Here is a 24,207-nt window from a genome sequence, read left to right on the forward strand (position 1 = left end):
AAATAGAACTGTATTAGTTTGCTCAGTCTGCCATGATAAAGTACTATACAGGCTACCTTGATTTATTTATTGTACTTCGCTTTATCATGCTTTGTAGATACTTTTTTTTAAGTTTGAAGGTTTGTGGGAACTCTGTTGAGCAAATCTATTGACTCCATTTCTCTAACAACATTTGCTCTCAGGGCACCTGGGTGGCTCAGTTAAGCTTCCAACTCTTGATTTCAGCTCAGATCGTGATTTGGGTCTGTGAGATCAAGCCCTGTGTTAGGCTCTGCGCTGAGTGCTGACTATGTAGCCTGCTTGAGGCTTGAGAGTCTCTCTCTGCCCTCCCCGCCCCCTGCTATACTCTCACTCTCTGTCTCTAAGAAAACCAAAAAGAATGTTTCCAGCAGCATTTGCTCACTTCATGTCTCTGTGTGATATTTTGGTAATTCTCACAATATTTCAGGGGTGTCTGGGTGGCTTAGTCAGTTAAGCATCTGCCTTTGGCTCAGGTTATGATCTCAGGATCCTGGGACTCAGCCCTGCATTGGGCTCTCCACTCATCAGGGAGTCTGCTTTTCCCTCTCCCTCTCCATCTGTGATCTCTCTCTCACTCTCTCTCTCTCAAGTAAATAAATAAAGTCTTTAAAAAAATTATCGCAATATTTCAAACTTTTTCATTATTATTATATTTGTTACGGTGGTCTGTGATCAGTGATTACAACTCACTAAAAGCTCAGATGATGGTTAGCATTTTTAAATTAAGGTAAAAAATATAAAATATATATATACCTTAATTTAAAAATACATATATATATATTTTTTTTAATTTTTTATTTATTCATGAAAGATACAGAGAGAAAAAGGCAGAAACATAGGCAGAAGGAGAAGCAGGCTTTCCGCAAGGAGCCTGATATGAGACTCAATCCCGGGACTCCAGGATCACACCCTGAGCCAAAGGCAGATGTTCAACTGCTGAGCCACCCAAGGGTCCCTATATATTGTTTTTTAGACATAATGCTGTTGCTCACTTAAAAGACTATAGTGTAGTGTAAACATACTTTTATATGCACTAGGAAACAAAAAAACTTACTTGGCTCTCTTTATTGGAATATTCACTTTATTGCAGTAGTCTGGAACTAAACCCACAATATATTTAAAGTAGAACTTTATCGCAGACTAGGTAACTTAAACAACAGAAATTTACTTTCTCACAATTTGGAGGCTAGAAGTCTAAGATCAAGGTTTCTGAGAGGTTGGTTTCTTTTAAGGCCTCTCTCCTTGTTGATAGCCATCTTCCTCCAGTGTCTTCCCATTGTCTTTCCTTTTTATGTGTCGGAGTCCTAATCTCCTCTTCTTATAAGAACAACAGAAATATTGGACTAGGGCCTTCTCATAGGACTTCATTTTACCTTAATTATCTCTTTAAAGGCCTTATTTCCAAACATGGTCATATTCTGAGGTACTGGGGACTTCAACATAAGAATTTTGGGGGTCACACAATTCAGCCCACAACATAGACATATATCTGTAACTAGCAAACAGCAAAGACTCAGTTATGCTAATTACCTTTTGTCTCTAATTGGAAGAGCAGACAATGGCAGTGGACTCAGAGTCCCAGAGTTCTGGGACAAACCAGATGTTGTGGAAGACACAGAAATCCAGGACACAGTCCTTGCCTCAGGATCCAAAGGCTTTGATTGGGATGTTAGCTCCTGTCAGGAAAAGACAATAGAAAGCAGCCTCCGATGTGAGCAGGGTGAAGGATCAGACAGTTTGATGTGCTGTGGGACACCCAAGAGGAGCTGCCCATGAGCCATTGGATGGATACCTGTGGAGCTTCAAAGACTGTTCTGGTTTGGTGATGTAGATTTGGGAATCACTGTAATAGAGATGAAGCTGTAGTAGAAATGAGGGATAATATGGCATGTATGGAAAGAAGAAGGCCAAAACAAAGTCCCAGTTTTTTGGGAGAGAGAATTTGATTTGCCCAGCTTGAGTCCAATCACCTGGGGTTAAGGGGTGAGAGCCAAGTCAGATAAACATGGCTGCTGGGTCCCAGAGCCCCAACCTTGTAAGCAGACGTAAGAAAGGTCATTCTTCGAGAAGGCAATTGTTAAGCTGATGTGGCATCAAAAATATGGCTACCAGAGTATCCTCCAGTTGAGTTGGCACTCACATTTAGTAGGCACTCAATAAATATATGCTGAATCAATGAATATAAAAGTTAATGAGTTAAATAACAAAGGACTGAATAATCTTGACTTTTTTGTAACATTGTTTTTATTGACAATAATGGACATACTATAAAATTCTCAATTTTAAGGTGTACAGTTCTGTGGTTTTTATTTAGTATTGGCACATATTTTATTTAGGTTGATTTCATGTTTCCTTTCATGAGTCACATGATTGAGTCCTGTGTGGATATAGAGGCAGTATGATCCCCCATCTATAGTTTTTCTTACTCAGAAGGTAGTCTGAGGAAAGAGACCCCTCTCCCTTCTTTGGAGGATGCTCAAGGGCAGGAACTGGTAAGGCTACAGGTGGCCCTGGCCAAAGTAAAGCCGGTAAATGCCAAAAAACCTCTCAACAATGGCGGCTGGCATTTTAGAGCATGGAAAGGACTAGAAAGAGAGTTCTTATTCTTATACCTTCTGTTGGAAGAGTAATGACCCCTCAAAGAAACATGTGTCTTAATCTCTGGAACCTGTGACTATGTTATATTATATAGCAAAGGGGAATTAAGCTTGTTAATCACCTGACTGATTATTAGGTGGGCCTAATATAATCAGAAGGGTCCTTAAAAGTGGAAGATGGAGGCGGAAGAGGAATTAGAGGCAGAGAAAGAGATATAATAATAGAAGCATAGGTTAGGGTAATTTGATGCAAGGGCTTAATCCCTCTTTGATGGCTCTGAAGGAAGAAGGGAGCTATAAATCAAGGAATGAGGGCAGCTGGAAAAGGTAAGGAAATGGATTATCTTCTAGACCTTCCAGAAGGAACACAGCCCTGCCAATAACCTTCATTTTAGCCCAGTGAGACCCATTTTGAACTTCTGGCCTCTAGAACGATAACACAACAAATCTGTATTGTTTGAAGCTGATAACTTTGTGGTGATTATAAAAGCAGTAGGAAACTAATATACCTTCCTAGCTAATTCCTAACAGGGGTAACAGGAAGATCCACTTTTAGATTTTTGATCCCTTTAAATTGTTCTCTATATTCTCTAAGATCTTCGAAACTTTGTCTTCATGGGTCCCATTTTTCCCTTCAGGCAGAGGTCCCTTTGGGGATGTTGCTGAATCTTTAAGCACAAGAACATGTCTACCCAAGTCCATCTGTCCTCCCAAGGCCTGTTCCAAATGCCACCTTCTGCTTGAAACCATCATCATTTTCCCCAATGGATAATCCTTCTTCCTCTCCATCCCCGCAGCACACTCCTGGGACACTTGTCACACTGTCTTCTATATTCAGGATTTTGTCTCAACTCCTCTAGGAGCTTGCATCTTGTTTGTCCTTTGCTTTTTTAAATTGCCAGCCTTTGTAATCAGGAAAGGGGATGTACTTTGTTCCCAGTTTGGGGAGAGAGCTCAGCAAGAGATAAAGAACAGAGATGTGTTGTTTTCCTAGGACTCTAATCTCAGCTCCTTGTTCCTGCTAGCAGATGATGTCAGCCACCAGAAAAAGGCAACAATAAATCCAGTGCTGAAGGCCAGCCAATGGCTGCTTTACTTACTGTACTGGTTATCTCCTGTACCCAGCTCATATCCTCTAGGCCCTTCTTTGACACCATCATTGCTGGGGAACCAACTTTACACACATTTCATGTGATGGCACCTCATCTCAGCTCCTCTATATATCTCACTTTCTGTCTTAGGGCTTCTGTAAGAACCACCTGGCATTCTTGCTGGTGCTCCTAGGAAGTGTGAGGGCTTAACACGTCATGAGAAAACCCTTGACCAAAAAGAGATGGGAGTTGAAGGATAAATGCTCTTCCCTTATGACCTATGGGGAGACAATAAAGGTGGTTTTCCACAGCTTCTCAGAAGGTTTCAATAGATCAAGCCCCAGTTTCCATAACTGTGATCAACTCAAGCATACACTTTTTTTTTTTTTTTTTTTTTAAGGGAGAGAGTGAGGTTTTGAGGGCAAGGGGGCAGAGGCAGAGGTAGAGGTAGAGGGAGAATCTTAACCCTAAGATGCCAATCTTGTGTCTGAGGCTGTACTTGTATCACATGACTGGACTGACCAATATTAAACAGCCTGAGGCCAATTTGAGTGTCAGCCTTGTAGGTCTGACCCAAATACAGAAACTGTAGGAATCACTTATCTTCATCTATCCTTTCACCCAGATGTAGCAGCCTTTGAGTTCCCTATTCTTTTTTTTTTTTTTTGAGTTCCTATTCTGAACATATTTTTGGACTAAATGCTAAGTCATCAATGATTTCAACAAAGGTATGAAGAGGCCTAGGCTATATCTTACTCATTTTGGGATCTTTTGTAGTTTATTACATGTATCAGGTGCTCAATCTGAGCAAGCTGAAGTACCACACCTATTACATAACTCCTCTCAGTGTTTCTAGATAAATCGTGGCTCTTTTTGCCTGCTCCTGCCTGACACGTACTGTACTGTATAGTAAAATGATAGTAGTATTTATTGAGCACTTAGAATATTCCAGATAGTAAGTGCCTTATGTACACTATCCCAGTTATTATTAATAGCCTTCCTGTATAATAGGTCTTCTTATTATCTTCATTTACAGGTGTGAAAATTGAGGCTCTGAGAGGTTAAGTCATTGCCTAAAGTTGTATAGTATGTAAGTAAATAGTGGAGCCAGGATCTGAATTCAGCATTTCTGACCCCAGAGCTCTCTTAGTCACAATGATCTGGTAAGCAAACAAAGACTATTGTATAAGGACAGACATGTAGATCAATGGGATAGAATTGAGAGTCCAGAAATAAATCCATATACCTATGGTCCACTGATTTTTAAGAATGCCAAGACTATTCAGTGGGGAAAAGATAGTCTTTTCAACAAATGATGCTGGGACAATTGAATATCAATATACAAAGTAATTAAATTAGACCCCTAACTATCACCATGTAAAAAGATTAACTCAAAATGGATCGAAGACCTAAATATAATAACTAAAACTATAAAACTCTTAGAAGAAAACATAAACATAAGTCATATCGATGTTAGATAAGGCAATGACTTATTAGCTATGACACCAAAAGCCCAAGCAACAAAAGAAAGGAAGAGAAGTTGGAAGAGAAGTTTATTTTTTTTATTTTTAAATATTTTATTTATTTATGATAGACATAGAGAGAGAGGCAAAGATACAGGCAGAGCGAGAGACAGGCTCCATGCCAGGAGCCCGACGTGGGACTCGATCCCGGGGCCCCAGGATCGCGCCCTGGGCCAAAGACAGGCGCCAAACCGCTGAGCTACCCAGGGATTCCTGGAAGAGAAATTTAATTTATCAAAGTTAAAATCTTAAAAAAATAAAAATAAAAACAGAATTAAAATCTTTTGTGATTCAAATGACATTACCAAAAAAGTGAAAAGACAAGCCACTGAATGGAGAAAATACTTTTAAATAATATATCTGTTAAGGGTGTAATATTTAGAATAAAGAACTCTTTTAAGTCAACAACAAAAAGAAAAGACTTGAATTTAAAAAAAAAAAAAGATTCTATAAAAAATATTTTATTTATTTATTCATGAGAGACACAGAGAGAGGCAGAGACACAGGCAGAGGGAGAAGCGGGCCCCATGCAGGGAGCCCGACACAGAACTTGATCCTGGGTCTCCAGGATCATGTCCTGGGCTGAAGGCGGTGCTAAACTGCTGAGCCACCTGGGCTGCCTGTAACTGAATTTTTTTCTACAAGGGCAAAGGATGTAAATAGACATTTCTCCAAAGATACATAATATCATTAGTCATTAGGGAACTGCAAATTAAAATCATAGTGGGATACCACTTTGTACCCACAAAGATGGCTATAATAATATTTTTAAGTGGAAAATAACAAGTGTAGGTGAAGGTGTGGAGAAATCAGAATCTTCATACATTGCTGGTGAGAACATAAAATGTAGCAGCTGTGGAAAACAGTTTGGAAGTACCTCAAAAAAGTTAACAGAGTTGCCATATGACCCAGCAATGCCACTCATATGTATGTACTCAAGAGAAATGAAAACTTATATTCACACAAAAACTTGTATGTGAATATTCATAGCAGTATTATTCATAGCAGTCAAAAAGTGGAAACAACCCAAATGTCTATCAACTGATGAGTAGATAAAATTTGATATTATTAATACAATAGAATATTCTTCAGCCATTAAAAGAAACGAAGTACTGAAGTGCCTGAGTGGCTCAGTCAGTTACACATTTGACTTAGTTTTGACTCAAGTCATGATCTCATGGGTTGTGAGATTGAGCCCCATGAGGGGCTCCATGCTCAGTGGGGAGTCCACCTGAAGATTCTCTCCCTCTGCTCCTCCCCTCACTCATGCCCTCTCTCTCTAAAATAAATAAATACAATAAATAAAATAAACAATAAATCTTAATAAAAATAAATGAAGTACTGATACATGCTACAACTTGGATGAACTTTGAGAACATTATGCTAACTGAAAAAAGCCAGACAGAAAGGTCACATATTATATAATCACATTTATATGAAATTTCCAGCTTAGGCAAATCCATAGAGACAGAAAGTAGGTTATTGTTTGCCTCTGGATTGAAGGGGAGTCTCGGTCCCTTTCAGAAGAATCATATAGAATTGTCACAAGTATATAATATGAATTTTCCTCTTGAGCCCTTTCTAAAGATAACCTGATATCATTTACTAGAGTGACAGCACAGGAGAAAAGGAAATACTCAGAACTTTGACAGATGGTTAGATAATACCTTTGAATTGATGTTAATTCCTGGGAGCCCAAAATGCCATTGTAAGCCACTAAAGTATGGGACCAATTGGTCCATGGATCCACCCTGTAGTTATTTCTCTAGTTCCTGAAGGAATAATTGTAATAGACATACTTGACCAGAGGCAAAATCACTACATGGGCTCTGTAATCCATGGGGCAAGGTCATTATAGTAGAAATAGCTATGTGGAAGCCCCTGGAAATTCTTCCTACCAAGATAGTAAACAAGAAGCAATGGTACATTTCTGAGGGGAAATGCAGAGATTAATGGAACATCAAATACTAGAAACATGCAAGAATGGTGATATTTAGCATTTAATTCACTTGTTTGGCCTAGGCAAAAGTAGAATAGATTTTGGAGAATGACTGTAGATTTCAATAAACTTAATTAGGGTGTGACTTCAATTGCAGCTCCTATTATTTTTCAAGAAGATTTTATTTATTCATTTGAGAGAAAGCACAAGCAGGGAAGTGGGAGAGCGAGAAGCAGGCTCCCCAGTGAGCAGGGAGCCCGACGTGGGGCTCAATCCCAGGACCCTGGGATCATGACCTGAGCCAAAGGCAGATGCTTAACTGACTAAACCACCCAGGTGCCCCTGCAGCTCCTATTGTAAAAGAATTTCTTTACTGGAACAAATCACGAGCCCCTAGTACTTGTTACGTGACTAATTCTTTCTTCTCTACACCAGGTTGTAAGAACAACCATAAGTGGTTTACTTTTTTCTTTAATATTTTATTTTTAAGTAATCTCTCAATTCAGCATGGGGCTTGAAGTCATGACCTTGAGATCAAGAGTCACATGCTCCACTGAGCCAGCCAGGTGTTCCTAAGTGGCTTACTTTCACCTGGCAATGTCAACAGTACACATTTATTTATTTTAAAAGATTTTATTTATTTATGATAGACATAGAGAGAGGCAGAGACACAGGCAGAGGGAGAGGGAGAAGCAGGCTCCATGCCAGGAGCCCGACGTGGGACTCGATCCCGGGACTCTAGGATCGCGCCCTGGGCCAAAGGCAGGCGCTAAACCGCTGAGCCACCCAGGGATCCCCAACAGTACACATTTATTGTCTGTCTCAGTGCTACATCAGTTTTCAATTTCTGCCATATTTTAGTTAGCAGAGATCTTGATTGTTTTGATAGTCCACAAAATATCACACTTGTCCATTACGCTGAAGATATTATGCTGCTTGTATCTGATAATTGGAAACTAGTGGTTAATTTGGAAGCCTTATAAGATATATAGAAACATGAAGTGTAAGAAAAACCATAGGGTCTGCATCTCAATGAAGTTTCTGGGAATCCAGTAGACTGGATGGAGCATGTTGAGATATCCTTTCCAAGGTGACAGAAAGGTTGATGCATAGCCTACCATGACAGAAGAATCACAATGATTGGTAGGCCTTTTTAGATTTTGGAGGTAATATACACCATTTTTTGAATTGGAATTATCTAAGGAATAACCCATAAGGCTGCCATTTTAAAATGGGGAACAGGGCAAGAAAAGACTCTGCAACATGTCCAGGCTGTAGAGTAAGATGTTCTTCTATTTGGTTCTTATGATCCTTCAGATCCAATGATACTTGAGGGTCTCCGGCAAATAAGGATGGTGAATAAAACATTAGGTAAGCACTAGTAGGAGAAATATAATATAGACCTCTAGGATTTTGGAGCAAATCTATGACCTTTCATCATTTACCCCAGTGCTTGTTTAATGAACTCATGGATAATGTGGCTATGATGATAGAGATGAAATACCTTTGTGGGCTCAAAAACATGGACTTCCCCTTAAGGAAGCTGACTTAACTATTGTGACTTTTGAGTACCTAATCAGCTAACATGATGTCAACACTAAGTCCCCAGTATGGCAGCATTCCATAGGGGGGAAAGCCAACTACCTGATGGCAGGCTGAATACATCATATCTCATCCATCCTGGAAAGGTCATAAATTCATCCTCAAGGGAAAGAATATATTATGATATGGATTTTCCAACCCTGCTGGTAATGTTTTATCAGCTCCACTGTCTGTAAACTTTCTTGAGAATGTCTTATCCACTGTTATAGTATTCTGTCCATAAGTAGTACGCTCATGCCTAAAAAATCAGCTGGTCTTACTACATATGCCATTACCTAGAAGTAGCTAGCTCAATGAAAAGGTAGAATGGATTACTAAAGATTCAGTTTTGATATTATCTGGGAGAAAACACTCTGAAACAATGTGGTTCTGCAGTATATGTTTTGAATCAGAGATAATTTTATAGTACTTTCCCCCCATAACCAGAATACATGGGTCTAGGAATCAATGGCTGCAAGTAAAATGCATATTTCACAAGTGAAATGCTCATTTCACTATTTTTTTTAAAAAAAGATTTTGTTTATTTATTTAGTTAGTTAGTTATTTGAGAGAGAGCATTTGAGAGGGAGAAGGAGAAGCAGACTCCCCACTGAGCAGGGAGCCCAATGTGGGACTTGATCCTAGGACCATGGGATCATGACCTGAGCGGAAGGCAGACGCTTAACCAACTGGGCCATGCAGGAGCCCCTCATTTCAGTCTTATACCCAATAACCTACTCACAGCATTTTTACTTTCCATGTTATTGACTTCTAGCTTTAATAGTTTGGAGGTATTGTTCTCAAGTGAAAAATGCTTCTGCACAGGAGGGTTCTAGTTCCTCTGTGTGCTAGCACTGGCCATGATGCCTCATGGAATAGTGGTGATGACTTGAGCATATTTGAGACTCCCTCAAGGCTAGAAGTGCTTATTGTTGGGACATCGTCTTCTGTGCCAGAAGCTTGTGTGTGGAAAGTCTCCCAGACAGCAATGGGTACCAAACTGTTGTAGGTTGTTTCTGGGTTGGGTTTAAAGTTGATGCTGCTTATGGTTTGGGTTTATGACTTGGTATTTTCCTTATTATGTTCCTTAATATGTAACTTTGTATTATTGGGGAGAATTGGGTCAGGAAATTGTCTTTCTGCATTGTTCCATCATACCCTTAAGCTTGAACTTCCCCTACCCCCTCAAGTAGCAATACTCATGCTTCTGCCAACGTACTCAGATTTTCTGCTGCTCCTTTTGTTCCCATTGTAACCGTTTAATAAACCAGCATAGGTAACCCAGTCTCCTAGGTCATCTGTCAATCTAGTTGCCCATGGACTTGTATGTGGGCCTGAGCCAGTACAATGTGGGTTATATCTGTTAATGTGATGTCATTTATACCTATAGATTGGTGAGGTCTAGGGAAATTCTGGTATAAAAATATTTCCAGGGATCCCTGGGTGGCGCAGCGGTTTGGCGCCTGCCTTTGGCCCAGGGCGCGATCCTGGAGACCCGGGATCGAATCCCACATCAGGCTCCCGGTGCATGGAGCCTGCTTCTCCCTCTGCCTATGTCTCTGTGCCTCTCTCTCTCTCTGTGACTATCATAAATAAAAAAAATAAATAAATAAAAAATAAAAAAATAAAAATAAAAAAAAATAAAAAAATAAAAATAAAAATATTTCCAAACTGAAAGTTTTTCTGAGAGGCAAAACAAAAACAAAAACAAAAACAATCAAAACAAGACATTTGCCAATATTGGCACATGAAATATATTTCCAATTTATATCTGAATGGTTATACGCCTTATGTATTAGTGCTGACTGCACACATCAAGAATCCTTCATGGCTATGGACATGATATTCTTGCATTTCCTAGCATTTTCTGCCCAGAAGTTCTCTGCTCCCTTATTAAAAAGAGTTGCCCATTAAAATCCTCAGGAGAATAATTGTTGCAAAAAGTATTAGTGGCATTGACTTTAGAAAGATTGTCAAAAGAGCAGAAGGGTAGTTCCTGAATTAATTGCAAGCCATACTTTTGTAGATTACACTGATATCTCTAAATAAAACATTTTGAATGTTTGTACATCTGCTGATAAGTGAACATTTTTGATCTATTGCATGTATCAAGCAACAGTTTGATTTTTGCCATCTTTGTGGGTACAGCACTGTTAGCCTAACTGAATTTTTTTTGTGCATTTTGCTGATATTTTACATAAGTAAATGGAAAATGAAAAGGTGAAATTGTTGGTAGTGGTGATCAAATGTGTATGTCTTATAAACATATTGCAGTTGAGATAAAATGGCTACCGTCTGGTTAACCTGAAAGTGCTGACTCTTTATTCTCACTTGAATGCCCATTAGTGTTAACTCAGTTCATTTTGTGTTGATTTTAAAGGGAAAAAAATTAAAAAATAGTTTAAAAATGCTGGAAATATATCATCAGAGATATAGAGATTATATGCATTTATATATATTTATACATACACATAAATATATATTTACATATATATTTGCTTATTAAAGATAGATCTGATCTCTTTCCCTTCCTTGATAAAGTTAAATTTTCATACATTTAGCTTTTATACAAGATTTTATGAACAAATCATCTATGAAAAAAGGGTATTTACTGCTTATACATTTTTCTGGGATGCCAATGATCAAAACTGATAAAGAACCTTGAGGTATTTGGAACAGCAGAATTTTTTCAGATTCTAAAAGGACCACAATAAGGACGCCTGGGGTGGCTCAGTGGTTGAGCATCTGCCTTTGGCTCAGGGTGTGATCCCAGGGGTCTGGGATCAAGTCCTCCATCGAGCTCCTTGCAGGAAGCCTGCTTCTTCCTCTGCCTGTGTCTCTGCCTCTCTTTCTGTGGTAATCATTTCACAATATACATAAATCAAACCATCATGCTGTATGCCCTAAACATACATGGTGATGTATATCAATTATTTCTCAATGAAACTGGAAAAAATATATAGTTAATAAAATTGCATGACAGGGCTCAACGACAATAGTAACAATAGTAGTAGTAGTAGTAGTAGTAATGGTGGTAACTTTTGTTTAAGCCCCTGCTGTGTTTCAGGCTCTATGCTTGCTATGTCACAAATCTTATCTTATTTGGTTCTTACAGTCATTAATTGAAGTAGTTAATATGCTGTCCCTCCATTTTATAATATAGCTTTGTAGAGTTCATAGAATTAAAATGACTCATCCAGTATGTAGAGGCATTTGTTGATTCCAAAGTCCATGTAGTAATCACTACCTTGTATATTCTCCTGTTTGCTCAACAGTCAAGTTTGAATAAGCCTCTTTTAGAGTCAGATTTTGACTAGATAATAAAATCTGTGTAAGCAAAAAGGCAAGAATCTCTGTGTATTGTGGTATAAATAGATAAAACGTTTTCAGGAACAAGAAATGATAAACATATTGAGAATAGATATCTTTCACATTTATAATGTATTGAAAAGGGAACAACAAAACACCCAATACATTACAGGTTATTGATATGACATTTTGGAGAAGACTGAGGCTGGTGAAACATTTGCTTTGTTAACCTGTAATGGTCATAGGAATGTTCTGGGTGAATAGAACTAATAGCATAATAAATAACTATCATAATATCACTGCCATATTGCATTATCTGTTCCCCCCTTAAGACTGAATCTAAATGAATGTGTGCATTCCTTTCTCTAATTTGCTTCTTACTTCCAATGTGAAAGCAGCCCTTTTCTAAACAATCTAGAGAAGAGTGTTTAAGAAACTAAAAGCAGGGGGCTCAGCTGGTTAAGTGTCTGCCTTTGGCTCAGCTGCTTAAGGGTCTGCCTTTGGCTCGGGTTATGATTCCAGGGTCCTGAGATCGAACTCCATTTTGGGCTCCCTACTCAGTGGAGAGTCAGCTTCTCCCTCTCCCTCTGCCCCTCTCCTTGCTTGTGTGTTCTCTCTATCTCTCAAAAAATTAAATCTTAAAAAGAAAGAAAGAAAGAAAGAAACTGAAAGCACTGTGTTAACCAATAGCTCCTGTTGCAGCTATTCCACTTGCAGAAGCAGAAATGCAAACTTAAAAATGTTGCCCAAATGACAATGTGCCAGAAAGGTCTTTAAAAAAATGTTGCACAGACCACAGGGAAGCAGCTGGGTTTCTGACAAGCAGCATGCTCCATTCTGGAAATGCATCAATTAAAGGACTTAATGAATATGAGGAAGGAAAGAAAAGCATGTTCCAATCTTGGCTAATCTTCAACTTGGAGCAACCAATAAAAATTTTAGAGACAAAGCAGAAAAAGCAGAAACTGGTGGCAATGGTAGCTTAGAATATAAGACCCATTAAGTACTCGTACTGGGTGTTATGCTATATGTTGGCAAATTGAACTCCAATAAAAAAAAAAGAATATAAGACTCTTTAGATTAAATCCAAGTGAATTTTGGTCTATTTTTCCTGAAGATCTTTTCTGGAAATGAATGCCATTTATTTTTGAGAGTTGAAAAGACATAATTAATGTATTTATTCAGTCAGCAATCACATATCAGGTGTAGAACACAGTGATGCCTGAGTGAGATTTGAAGTTGTATATGCCATGAGGGGAATTGGGAGGAGTGTATGGGCAGTTCTGGGCAGAGGGAACAGTATATACTGAGGTACAGAGGAAAGGCATATGTTGATGTTAAGGAAATGATATTCTCTGTGTACTGGGAAAAATTGCTCTTCAAAAAAAAATCATGGCTCATTTTCACTTTCAGGACAGGAATAGCATTCATGGCACAGATAGTTAGTTCTTATTGTTGAGGAAAACAATGTATGAGTTTTGGGAGGGCCCAGAAATGCCTGGAGGAGAGGTGGACTGGAGATAACAGAACTGGTCTGCCAAAGAAAGCAAGAAATGAGAGGAATTTGGAGTTTTGGGACAACTAGGGGAATAGGCCTGGGCACCTCAGAGTAGAGCGGTGAAGAAAAGAAATGAAAAGATGGGAAAGCTAGGTCTAAGGAAGAACCATGAGCAAAGGAGTTGGAGAACAGGAGAATCAGTGAGAAGGAAAACATGAGTCCTTCCCAAAGGATATACAAAACATTGGGAAGTCACAAACTTCTACATTCTGTGGAGAATTTATTGAGTAATTTGTATTTGGATATTAAAGAGTAACTCGAGTAGACTGGGGGATTCAATATGATAGTTGAATTACATCTACTTTGCTAAATTGACATCATCTTTTATTTGTGAGTTTTGACTGCTTTTACTGCAAACAATACTTTGTTCTTAAGGTTCTGTAGCTTATTGGCTCCATTTTTAAAATATTTTAAATAATTTAAAAAGTTTAAGTTGGTGATTTTGTAATTTTCATTTTGAAGTTAAGATGTTTTAAAACATAATATACAAAATATAGTAATCTTGAACAAATAAAATTATACATAATACAAGTTAATGTTTCTAACCGAACAAAAAAGAATTTCAAATGTTTAAAACCTCCCCAAATGTCTAGTTTAAAAAACAAATTCTCTATTATTTAAATATTTCTTGGAAATTTACAAGTCTGATTTGTAGGCTGAATCAGTTCTTTGATTTAGAGGAAGGGCATTATCGACAAAGGACGAAATAAAATAGCTGTTACTGTGTCTCTGTTTCATTAGTCCTTTACAGTGATCCATCCAGGCTGTGTACTCTAGGGGCTATTAAAGTGTATTCTCCAGGTTCTTCATCTTATCCACAACTAGTCCAATCTATTCTGTTTGATTTGGACTCTCATGTCTCTGGGCCTGGATGCTTGGTTCTATGCTCAATGTCATGAAATGAGTTAGACAGAGGTTCAGAGCTTAGAAAAGAGGTCTAGGTTGGAGATAAAAATTTGAGTTGATACATAGCTAGTTATTAAAGGTGTGGATGTGGATGGGATTGTTTAGGGAAAAACATTTGAGTGAGATGAGAAGTGCAATAAAAACATTTAGAGCTCAGGTCAAGGAAAATGAGCCAACGAAGAAGAAAGAGTAGATGGTTGGTAGGAGAGCAACCAAGAGTGTGTTGCCACAGAAAGTATGAAAAAGTGTTTCAAGAAGGAGAGAATGATTGGCTGAGTCAGATACTGCTGAAAAATCTAATAAGATGGCCACTGAAAAGTGTCCATTGGACTCAGCAATATGGAGGGAATTGATGACCTTGGTGAGAAAATTTTGATGAAGTAGTGAGGGTAGTAGCTGTTAAGAGGATATTATATCAAGGGAGGGATTTCCTAAAAAAAAAAAAAAAAAAAGGGAGGGATTTCCTATTCTATGTGGAAGGTCCTAGCCCATGTTGGAGTGCTGAGCCCATGTTTGATTGGTAACAATCCAGTAAAATATGTATTAGTTAAGATAAAGCAGCTGCTATATAAACTATCCCAATTATTCATAATGACTCAAACATGATAGAAGTTTATGTCTTGATAGCTTAAAATCTAAAGCAGTTAGGTCTCCTTCAAATGGCACTTCAGGACCTAGATTTTCCTTCATCTTGTGGCTCACCCATTGTCAACAAGGCTTCTCTGGTTCCAAGCTTGTCTGCATCAAGCAACAAAAGGGAAAGAACATGGATGATATTTGTTGGATGTTTTTATGCATCTAGCCTAGAAGTAGCACATATCACTTCAGTACACCATACCTAAGTGCCAGGGAGGCTGGGAAATTTAGTCTAGTTATGTGCTCAGGAAGAAGAGGAAACAGGTTTGGTGAACAGTTAGCAGTCTCTGCTATGGAGGGAGAAGTTAAAGAGATGGAGTTGGGGTGAGGAAAGGTAAAGTGGGAGTGAGAGCAGGGGTAATGGCAAGAGTAAGCTTTCTGAGATGGCAAAAGAGGAAGATACCAGGTCCCAGAACCCATGAAGATATATTATTTTCTTGCCAGGAAAAAGTGGCAGAGAGGTCGAGGGTATTTGCAAGAGAATGATCACAAAGATGGATCGTGTTTAAGGCCAAGAAGGAAACACAAGAATGGACAGAATGGGGAATACTATTTAGTTGGAAGTCCCAATAAAGCCAAGAATGGCTTCCATGGAGATTCTTTTTTTTTTTTTTAAGATTTTATTTATTTATTCATGAGAGACACAGAAAGAAAGAGGCAGAGACATAGGCAGAGGGAGTAAGTAGTAGGCTCCATGCAGGGAGCCCAATGCGGAACTCGATCCTGGATCCTGGGATCACGCCCTGAGCCAAAGGCAGATGCTCAACCACAGAGCCACCCGGGCATCCCTTCCATGGAGATTCTTAAACAAATGAGCTGGAATGAGAGGGCACTGTGATATTTGCCCTCTCAAGAATGAGATGTTAGAACACATTATTTAGGAGGTGGTTAGATTCCAATGATGACAAGGTCTTTGTGTGACCATGAACATGGGAGGCTGAGATGGAATGAAGAAAATTGTCACTGGCAATGAGGAAGTCAAGGAAACTGGGAGCCAGGGATAGTGAATGGCTTTGCTAAATGGGTACTGGTACTGCCCAGAAGGGCAATAGAAATTGTAAAGGAAAGGAAGCTTTGAGTCACATGCCAAAGCCTTCAGAGAATGACAGGTCATGATCAAGAGGCTGAAAAATGATAGTTTTTTGGGAGGAAAGGAAAGTGGTATAGTTGGATGGGGTGAAACTTCAAAGGCACAATAATTTTTATTTTATAAGAGGGAAAGATAGTAAAGGACTGGAAGCTGTGTGGTGGAAAGAATACTGATCTCACCTTCCAAACTTCAGTAGACAGTAGGTTGGAGACAAAGTTTTGGGGGATGTGGTGTTCCCAAGGGGCCACTAGGCTTCAATTTAGGCAGAAGGTGAAGGTTCCAGTCTAAGAGAATCTTGGGGATATAGGTATTTAAGGAGGTTTGTAGGTTTCAGAATGGAAGTGCAGGAAGATACAAAGGAATGATTGGGGAGCCAGGCAAGGAAGGAGGGCTGAGTCAGTTGAGAGGATGTAGAGAACAGGTGGGAAGGAGAGTTAGAAAGTTAAGGTGGTCCTTTTGGATGGGATACAGCCTGAGAGTTTCTTGGTTAAAAGAAGTACACACCGGCCAAGCATAGTGGGGAGCTTTCTTGTGGTGATTTGGCAACAATATGGTAGTATGGCTCTGCAGCTTCACATGCATCTGGCCTAGAAGTAGTATGCAGAGGGGGGAATAGATGGCCCAAGGCATCTGCCCTCGGGTTCACATGGAACAGTCACTTGGACCCAGAGCTCAACTTGTGGTAGGTCCCTGCCTCTCTCTCCAACTTCCTTTCACTTCATTGCCCTCTTTGTTACAGACTGAACAGTCACCTTTTAAAACCTCCATCCCGCCATGTTCTTCCTTGCCAGGAAGAGGCACATGCCCTTCTCTCTGCCTGGAATGCTCTTATTTATCCTTCAGATTTTGACTAAAACATCACACTTCAAGTATACCCCAGGTTCCCCTGTTATTCTCTTTCATCACCGTGTGTACCTTTCCTTCACAGAGTTTATCACATTTGTGTGCTCATTTAATTAAAGCTTCTCTCCTCCTCTTGTCTAAGTGCCATGAAGACTTACACATGGTCTTTATCCCAGTACTTGCATTTATTCCAGTACTTGTACAAAACTGGTATAGTAGTTTTAAAATAATGTCCACAAGTGCTTTGACACTCTCCCTTTCCAAGGTGGAAGTCTAATTCTTCTTTTGGATATAGGCCAGACCTTATAACTTGCTTCTAACAGAATGTGGTGGAAGTGATGGTATATGACTTCTGAGGTTATAGAAGGAATATAGCTTTTTCCTGGTGCTTTCTTACTCTTGGATCACTTGTTGAGAGGAAGCCAAGCCCTGCTGGGAGGTCACTCAAGAAATTCTATGGTAAGGCCCGCAGGGAGAGGAACAGAGGCCTCCCACTAACTGCCAGCATCAGCTTGCCACCCAGAGGAGGAAGGCACCTTGATTGTGGATCCTCTGGCCCTGGTCAAGCCAGATACCTGCAATTTTGGCTGATATTTGACTATAACCTCATGAGAGAATCTAAGCCAGAACCACCCCATTAAGTTGTTTCCTGAGAGATAAGAAATGATTATTGTTGTTTTAAGCCTCTAAGCTCTGGGGTAATTTGCTATGAAGCAATAGATAACTAATAGAATAGGTTTTCAATAAATACTTTAGTGAATGAATCAGCAAATTTATGAACCCTTCTTTGTTTTTTTTCTTTTTTCCTTTTTTTTTTAATTTGGCACAAATCAGTAATTTTATTAGTCATGATTCTAACAGGTGTCTGAACTTTGTTTTGACTTTTCTCTGCATTTTACTTTATAGAGTTTTTCATCAATATAAATTGGAGTAAAAAATACAAACAGACTAGCATAAATATTTGACCCATGAAAGATGGTGTTTAACTGAGTTAATACAAGGAAAGATTAATTATACTTGCTCTTCTACTATAAACTACCAAAGATTAGGTGGCGTAAAGGAAAGCAGACAAGATAAAATTATTAAGGATCATCAAATAGTGATGATATTTGGTCAAGAGAAGCTTTTAATTTTTTAATTTTTAAAAAGATTTTATTTATTTATTCATGAGACACACACACAGAGGCAGAGACACAGGCATAGGGAGAAGCAGGCTCTATTCCATGCAGGGAGCCTGACGTGGGACTCGAACCCCGGTCTCTAGGATCACACCCTGGGCTGAAGGTGGCGCTAAACTGCTGAGCCACCCAGGCGGCCAAGAGAAGCTTTCTAAAAAAATAAATATTAAATATAGATTTTTACTCGATTTTTAAGTCAATAAATTTGGCTAACATGTCTTGGCATCCTTTGAGCAAATGTTTGTACCTTTGGGGTTTAAAGGCCAAATATTGGAGGGCCATCCACCAATGTAATTGCTTTGTTTTTGCCTCTGTCAACAGAACCTCCTGAATCCTTTCAGCCTCACAGAGGATGGAGGGAATTTTCACAGGGAATCTTGACCTGGTAAGATGTAACATCCTTTGTTCCCTGTTGTAGCTACAGCACAGAAGCAATGCCTGGCACTTAGCAGGCATTCAAAACATATTTGTTGCATAAATGAATGAATGAATAAATCACTTTACTCATCATAATCATTCAGATGTTAAGAGCTTTTCCAGATGCCTAAGTAGGAATAAATGCATAACTAATACTATCTGGCAAAAATAGGGAAAGTCTGAATTATGCTAGCATCAGTCTGACAAATGCAATGAACTACTGTGTTATTGTTTGTTTACTCATGTTTAAATTTCCTTCACAAAAATATAATTTTTGTTTTACAACTGTGTGGTCAATTAGGGGTGTGGCTGATTCTGTGGACTGGCCTACTAAACATCTGTTCTAGTCTCATTATAGTGTATCTCCCTGGAATGTTGAAAACTGAAAAGCTTAAAACTACATTTTCCAGACTCCTTTGCTGCTAGGATTTTGAATGAGGTTTGGGTTCCAACAATCAAATGCATTCACCTAGGACCTGAAAATGAACTGAGTTAAGAGGGGAAAGAAAGGGAAAGTTTGAGACATCTTTCTTGCTGGTCCTGATGGTTTAGAGGGAAGCAGTTTGGTCTAGACCTGGAAGCAGAGATTATGGCTCCTTCATTTGGCAGGTAGCTTCCTGATGTGGAAAAGGTGGCATGATTCCAAAGCTTGTGGCTACTAGTGATGACTCCCTGATTCAGCAGGTAGATACCTTGCAATAAACCCTTTCTGCCCCAAGGAGTAGTTTGTTTGTTTGTTTTTTTCTTTCTGCCACTGAACTATAACTGAAGGGCAAGTGGCTGAGAATTACTATACAACTGACAAAATTATTTTCTTTATTTTTCTTCTTAGAAAGAGAGAGAGAGAGCACATGTGAGCAGAGTGGGAGTTTGGAGGTGGGGCATAGGGAGAGAGAGAACCTCAAGCAGGCTCCTCGCTTAGCATGGAGCCCAACACGGGGCTCCATTTCACAACCCTGAGATCATCAGCTGAGTGGAAATCAAGAGTCAGATGCTTAACCAACTGAGTCACCTAGGCACCCCCCAAAATTATTTAGTACTATATAGCTCACTAGAATACAGATGTACTTTAATATTTATGAAATTTAACATACTCTATGGTCAGGGAGATCCAATTTCAAACAAAAATATGTCCTCTTAAAATAATCTGTACATTAAAAAAAAATCCTACCAAATTTGAATTTGATCGAAGTACTCTTGTTAGCTAATGCCATTAGGACTGCTGCTTGTATTTAACAGAATTCTATTGGATTTTAAGCAAAAGAAAAATGAATTTATATAAGGATACAGGTCCTTTCATAGACTCCAAGGGCAAAGATGCATCTGGACCTCAGAAATGCCTGAAGCCAAGCACTATAGTGCTACCAAGAACCTGGGAAGCCCTCTCACCAGCTCTCACCATTGTTTCCCTCTGAATATTTTCTTCATTCCTTTTCACTACTAAATTTCTTTGTATCCCAATCAACAGGGTTAAAAAAGGGGCTCCATTTCCACTTACATATTCTTCCTTCAGAGGACATAATCTCCTAGACTCAGTACCGGAATCTTGAGGAAAGACTATGAGTAGCCTACTTCATCAGGTGAGAAGTTCAGCTAAGTTGCACAACTCTAGAAGTTGCCATTCACCTTGTTTTCTATGCAGAAGTCATCCATGGAGCACATTTTATAGAATAGGATGTGAATCATGCCCCTTAGAGTTGTGTCACTACCTACTCTGAACCAGTCAGCTGGAGTCTAGAGTCAGAGTCCTGTTGTGGGAACCTGGCAGTAGGTGCTATGCTCCTGAAATCATATAGATTGTGGGTGGGGGGTGTGTGGATCTATAGGGAGGGCAAGTTATCATGTATGAAGGAATTATTGGGAGCTCAAGAGACAAGCTCACTGATGTTCATTATAAGAATGACATACTGATTTTAACCATATTCGATCAGCCATAGGCAAACTATAGCCCACAGGCCAAATCCAGTCTGCCCCTGGTTTTTTTAAATATGCTTTTATTGGAACATAAGCACACTCATTTGCTTCATGTTGTCTATGGCTGCTCCTGTTCTACACTGGCAGAGTTGGGTAGTAGCAGCAGAGAACATACATTTCATTTCACAAAGCTACCATATTTACTATCTCGCTCTTAACAAAAAAGCTTGTTGACCTGCTGCTCAAAATGAGGCCCCTAACCCAGGAGTCCTGGTATCACCAAGGAGCTTGTCTGGCCTCTACTTGGAACTATTGAATCAAAATATGCCTTTTTTTTTTTCCCAATTGAGACATTTATTTGCATGTATGTATTACATCCCTAGATAAATAATTCCAGGATTTTCCCTCCTGTGTGTTTTAATCTTGTCTCTTCATAGTTCATGATACCAGTATCAGTATAATGAAACCAAACCAAGGGCATAGGAACAGGTTATTTTGCCGTTTTTCTTGTTGTATATCTTTTTCTTTCTTTCTTTCTTTCTTTCTTTCTTTCTTTCTTTCTTTCTTTCTTTCTTTCTTTTTTTTTTTTTGCAGGCCGAAACCCTAGTTTATTTCAGCATCAGCAACATCTTAGCTATCACAAAAATAAACTCTACCAAGGGCGACAGAAGTCTCTCCAGTGAGGCTAAGGGCTCAGCCGCCAAGTGGTGAACATCAGAGGGGTGCATGGCGGGCACTGCCGGGGCAATAAGTTAGGAAGCAGTGGGGCTGGTGGTGGTGGCAGATGCGGGCTGGGACCTCACTTCTGGGCAGGCACGAGGTCATCGATGGCCTGGCCTTGCTCCAGCAGCTGGTCCATCTCGATGAGCAGCTTCACACCATCCACCACCATCTGTACCAGCTCCACCTCTGAGAAGCCCAGGTGGTCTGCGTTGGAGACATCAAAGATGCCACCCACAGTAGCTGTGTCCACACCACCTGTGCCTCGTTTCTGAAGCCGCAGACGCTTGAGCATCTCCGGGAACTTCTCATGCTTGCCCAGGTGGGGCAGCTTGATGTTCACACCTGCCCGCAGGCCTGTGCCCTGGTTGGATGGGTAGGTGAGGATGTAGCCCAGGTGAGGGTTCCACATGAATTCGTAATTCTTTGACTTGAAGAGGTTTCAACCTGGGTGAGGCTGTTACAGAACCGAGTGAACACCTCCTTCATGTTGCCCCCTTTCTGCATGGAGATGACCCGCAGGTAGTCTTCCTCGTTGATCCACACCAAGAAGGTCTTATTGTCATTGTGCCAGATGCCACGGGCGTCCTGCCAGTCGCTGGCCATGCCCGAGACCGGGAGCAGGGGCGACACGAGGCAACGAGGAAGTGGTCATCGATGAGCTGCTGCTCATCGACCTGGACCGGCCAGGTCGCCGTCCAGGCGCGACAGAGCTTCCACAGGGAGCTTCTCAGATGTACTGTGGCTGCAGTGTGGGTATGGGGGTGGGTGGGGTGGGGAGCGGGAGGCAGAAGCCGTGGATGCTGCGACGGTGTGCACCCTCGAGCTCAGCACATAGTTGGGGCCCAGGTTGTCTCCTCCCTGCAGGTTGGTGGGGTTGAGGTTGGTCTTGTGCTCATCGCTGGGCTTGTAGCCGCGGAGCCAGTCCTCGATGATGGGGTCAAAGAGCTCCTTGAACACGTCATATGACTCCTCAACGCCTGCTGCGCAGCCCACGGTCATGATGTAGGGGTGGCCCGGGTTGTCCACCCTGGTCTAGATGACGTCGTCCACCGGAAAGCCGCTCGGGGTGCTCTTGGAGCACAGCTCCGCATACAGCTCGGGGGTCAGCACCTAGGCCGTGGGGTTGTTGTGGCCGCTGAGGTCGGGGAACTCGTCCTCGGCCGGGAAGCAGAGCTTCAACGTGTTGTGGCTGTTGGAGAAGGGCATGGCATGGCGGTGGCGGGCGGCAGCCGGGTGGCCGCGCGGGGAAGCAGCGCTCGCCGGTTGGCAGCTCTGGGCGCGGCGCAGGCGACTCTTGTGTATCATATCCTAGATCACTCCACACTTGTTTAACCTCACGAGGTTCACAACAGCTTTCCAGTTCTGTGATCATCAGTGATTTCAAATTTACCAATGTAACCATGCTTCAGCATGACAGCTAGAAACTGGACAATGACTTTGGAGCATGGCCTAATAAGCTACTATTTGTCTCTTTTCAATATTGTTGACGTTCTGGAGAGCATCAGTCGCGACACTGTTGTGCATCATTATGACAGCATGGAAAGATGGCACAAAGTCTGCTTTTTAACAAGATCCCCAGGTGATTTGGAGACACATTAAACTTTGAGAAGCACTATATTAAACTCAGTGGGCACAACCAATACTATTGAAAGTTTCCTTTCACATAAGTCTCTTTTTAGCTCATGGGACATAATGCAATCCCCCAGGTACATTAGACTAGTGTGCCACTATCCCTGGATTTGATGTAGCAACTTTTGTTTTTTTAAGACTGTGTCAGGCCTGGTTCTGGCTAAATCAGCCTGGACAATGGGATATCCAGCTACAGTTTGTTAAGTGTTTACTCACTCATTCAGTTGTGACAAATATTTATTGAGGGCATACTCTGTGCCAGCCATTGAACTACAAATGGGGAGCAAATTGGCATAGTCTCAGCCCTCATAGTTTTGTGAAGCTTTCACACATCATCTAATTTAATTCCTTCTCTAATCTATGATGTAGGTACTCTAATCCTCATGAGAAAACTTTGGGAGACTGATTAACTTTCTCTAAGTCATACGGCTGGTGAGTGGCAGAGCTGAAAATTGAACCTATGTATCGGATACCATGGTTTATGCCTTTTTCTATGTAGTATTGCTAAACATGATTCTAGGAGATTATAATCTAAATTAGATCTATAGCCAGAGAACAGTGTTTTATAGATAAGAAACAGTATTCTTATCTCCCACTTCCCAGATACAGCCAAGATGATGCCGCAGGCTAGAAACTAGAGGAGCTGAGCTCTTCTCCTAAGACCTTCCCTTCAGAAGTGACAGACCTGCCACTTTTATCTGTGAGAAAGACAGATGACTCTGGTTCAATCACTCCTTCCAGATACTTGAAGTGAGAAATTTACCTGAGGTTCTAGGATAGGATTAAAAAAAAAAAAAAAAAAAAAAGCACTTCCCTGAGGAGAATAGGGATCAGGGTTAATGCTACTTCCTCCATGGGACTCTCAGGATGAATTTTATTCACTGGGATCACCTTACCTTTTTGAGTGTCCCTTCCACCTATTCTATAGGTCTCCTCAATGGACTCTGCCCTCACTCCTTGCCTTGCTCCTCAATCATTCCATTGTACCCTCTTGAACTTCAATTCTGAGATCTTCAAATATACCTCTCCTATACATGTATATCTTCAGCTGGAGGAAAAAGATAAAGTGGAGAGAATGCGAGAAGTGGGCTGACCAGGACATAAGTGCATGAGGAAGAGAGAAATACACAGGCAAAAATGGTGTAAAAATGGTTAAATCTGTAATGTGAGCATCACTGAGTAAAAAATTTTAAAGCTAGATTAATTCTCATGAATGTAACATTACAAAATAGGCATCAATTTCCCTTAGCCA

General features: G+C 40.3%; 1 long non-coding RNA gene and 1 pseudogene across 4 annotated transcripts in view; both read right to left on the reverse strand.

The window, feature by feature from the left end:
* Positions 1 to 1,816: 1,816 nt before the first annotated feature.
* The window catches only part of LOC140602638 (uncharacterized), a 67,089-nt gene continuing 44,698 nt past the window's right edge, over positions 1,817 to 24,207 (reverse strand). For all 4 annotated transcript variants that reach the window (XR_012005542.1, XR_012005543.1, XR_012005540.1 and 1 more), the window contains one exon: positions 1,817 to 5,445. This is a non-coding gene — a long non-coding RNA (uncharacterized lncRNA). The remainder of the gene's footprint in view (positions 5,446 to 24,207) is intronic.
* LOC140602636 (creatine kinase B-type-like) lies at positions 18,257 to 23,526 on the reverse strand (annotated as a pseudogene).

The sequence above is a fragment of the Canis lupus genome, chromosome 13 (assembly GCF_048164855.1).
Source record: "Canis lupus baileyi chromosome 13, mCanLup2.hap1, whole genome shotgun sequence".
In the NCBI taxonomy this organism is placed as follows: domain Eukaryota; kingdom Metazoa; phylum Chordata; class Mammalia; order Carnivora; family Canidae; genus Canis; species Canis lupus.